Genomic DNA, 2,950 nt, shown 5'->3' with positions numbered 1-2,950 from the left:
TTTTTGCTGATGTTTTTTAAACGTTTAAAAGACAGTTTTATAAATGAGAACAGTTTTATGTCGAAGAAATATTTCTTTACAATATAAAAACAATATCTGATGGACATTTTTATATTATAATTATAATATATATTTGTAAGATGTGTAAAAGAAATGTTTATAAAACATTTTTGATTAATATCTGCGTTAAGCATAGGTTTGATGTATAATAAAATATCTTTTTGATGTAACATCTAAATAATTTTCTTGTCCTAATTAAAAATATAAGCTGGTAATATCTAATGAATATTTAAATAACGTCTTAACAAAATATTTTTTCGATTTTATTTAGAAAATATTAGTTGAAGACCCTTTTATTAACATTTTAACATAATATGTCTTCTAGATATTTGTAAGATGTATGACAGAAATGTTTGTCAAATGTTTGTTAGTAATATTTTAGTGAAGCAAGTGTTAAATATTTTTTAGATATCACATTAACATGAATGACTCCTCATTTTTATAGAAGAGCTTTAATAATTCCAAAGAGGTTATATGAGATAATCTTCTTGATAATTTTAACCTTTGAGGAACATTTCAATCGTGTATTATTATAACTTTTTTCGTTCAACTTTAATTGATGAAACATAATAAACAAATATATACAGAGTGATATTTGATACAACCATTCTGTTAATCAAACACATTCTGATAAGGTTAACGAGATGTTGGACACATTTCAAAGATAGTTGCTATGGTAATTAAGATTATAGAAAATCTAAATGTAATGGGATGGTCATTTTTGAGGTTATTTCCTGTCGCTTATTTGTAACTTCCGAAAGCAGTGAAAACAAAGAAAACTAAAAGAGAAAATCTCAGTTCAAAGAGAAAGAAACACGTAAGTTGTAATTTTAAAAAATCGTAATTGATATACGGACTCGACTGAATCTTGTTTTTTTGTCCTCGGCAAAACTTTGGCAAAACAAAATCTGTATTTGAATAGTTTGTAGGAGTAAATATCACAAAAAGTTGAAGACGCTACTTCTTTAAATTATATGTATGCAGTGTTATAATTAAACATTAGGATATCATGGAAAAGTGAAAAAGATATATTTTAAACAAAATGAAATGGCATGTATATGTGAAAAAAGGGGGTAAAATGTGAAAAAAATATCATACGGAAAAAGTCTATACAAATTTGCAGACAGATTCGTGTATAAATTACTTGAAGTAGAGTTTCTTTTTAATATACATTTTTACATTCTCATATAAATTTATAGATCTGGTATTTGAGAACTACAGAAGACAAATTAAAGCAGAGTGCAAAAGGAATTTTAATAATCATTGAAAATATTCTGGCTTCAAAATGCATGGAAATGGAGATGGGACAAAATGCATTCTACCATTTGATAGCCCAGAATGAATTACTTTAAGTAAGTAACATAATAGCCAACCTTTCTGCTACATCGGATTTGAAATTCGCAGATATATATGCATAAAATGTTTAATATTACTGTCAATGCTAAGTGTCACTTTGATTTAGATTTGACTTTGTATTCTTTATTTAGTTAGAACGTTTTTTGACATAGTTCTGTTTCCTGAATCTGTATCATATTCAAAATAACGGCATACCTGTAATCTAATTATTATAATACAATTTTTTTCATAATGTTTGACTTGATATCGGCGTAAAAGCTTAAATCTCAATTGAGTTTAAACATTTATGTATTATTTCTTCTTCAGAAGGCTAACAAGAAGAGGAGGCTCGCAGTAGAAGATGCAGACTCAGAATAATTAATAAAATGTTAAAATGCTATTCAGGAAAATTCAATATTCATTGACAGTCGTCCTGTCATATGAATAAGCTATTCTATCAATGCTTTTGTGTTGGCAGTATACAATGTCATGCTTTGACTGCTCTTAATTGTTTGAAAGAGTTTGAAAAATATCAAACAAAAATTCAAATTTCCACAAGTCGGAGAAAAACAATCGCATTGCAAAACAAAATAAAAAAATAAACAGTCTACATTACACTACATGTAATGATAGAACAAGAAACAGGTGCCCTGGAGGAGAGCTGATAAATGTTAGTCTAAATATGCATGATATATTTGCAAGCTGAGAGTTGGCCTGAACATAAAACGTTTTTTGAATATTTATATAATGTTTTTTACAAACATTTAACCAAGATGTTTTAAGAATATTGGGAAGACATCCATTAAACGTTGTTGAAATATTTAATTTACATTTTCAAGAGATATTTCTACCTAAACTTGCCTCTGATATTTTAAAAACATTTGGTAGAGATCCATAAAACATATTTTAGACATGAAAAGGATATTTTTGGATAACGTTTGATATATATCGTGTCTGGATATTTTCAATTGACACTGAATGATATCAAAGTTATGTTATTTAAATATAAAATCAAAATATTTTAAAAAAAATGTTCTTTAAACATTCAGAACAAATATCAGCTGAAAATATGCTATTCACATTAGTACAGCCATACATTTCACTTCAAAACAATATTTCTGAATGATATTTTTGTGACATTTTGCAATATATTTTAAAAATATCAATAAAATGTTTTTATGCTACCTGGGATATACCTATTGGTCGTGCTAAAGCCAACCCATTTACTCCTACCCCATAGCTTAGACAACACTGGCCTCCAGGTGGTCGTGTCAGTGTTCGAACATTGGTCCGTCGACTTCATAGAGGCTTCCGAAGAGCACGTCGTGTTGTCAAAAGACGTGCCCTAACAGCCAGGCACCGTATAATCAGGTTTCAAAGGGCTAATGACCATCGACGATGGAACATGAGAACCTGGCAAAATATTCCTTGGTCAGATGAGAGTTGGTTTCTGTTACGACCAATAGACGGCAGAATACGAGTTTGGTGGGGAAATAAAACTGTCCATCACCAAAACAACAATTGCCCAACGACAGCAATCGTTGATGGTGGTGTT

At 29.2% G+C, this 2,950-nt stretch overlaps 1 long non-coding RNA gene across 2 annotated transcripts; it reads left to right on the top strand.

Annotated features, from left to right (window-relative positions):
- The first annotated feature begins 857 nt into the window (after positions 1-857).
- LOC127722464 (uncharacterized) lies at positions 858-1,793 on the top strand. Of its 2 annotated transcripts, XR_007991748.1 has the most exons (3): positions 858-877; positions 1,260-1,412; positions 1,723-1,793. It is a non-coding gene; the product is annotated as an uncharacterized LOC127722464 (long non-coding RNA). The 2 variants fall into 2 exon arrangements; XR_007991747.1 differs by lacking the exon at positions 858-877 and having other exon boundaries at positions 884-1,412.
- The last annotated feature ends 1,157 nt before the right edge of the window (positions 1,794-2,950 follow it).

Source organism: Mytilus californianus, unplaced genomic scaffold, assembly GCF_021869535.1.
Source record: "Mytilus californianus isolate M0D057914Y unplaced genomic scaffold, xbMytCali1.0.p SCAF_12, whole genome shotgun sequence".
In the NCBI taxonomy this organism is placed as follows: domain Eukaryota; kingdom Metazoa; phylum Mollusca; class Bivalvia; order Mytilida; family Mytilidae; genus Mytilus; species Mytilus californianus.
The sequence above is the reverse complement of the archived record's forward strand: the minus strand, read 5'-3'. Positions and strand labels throughout refer to the sequence as shown.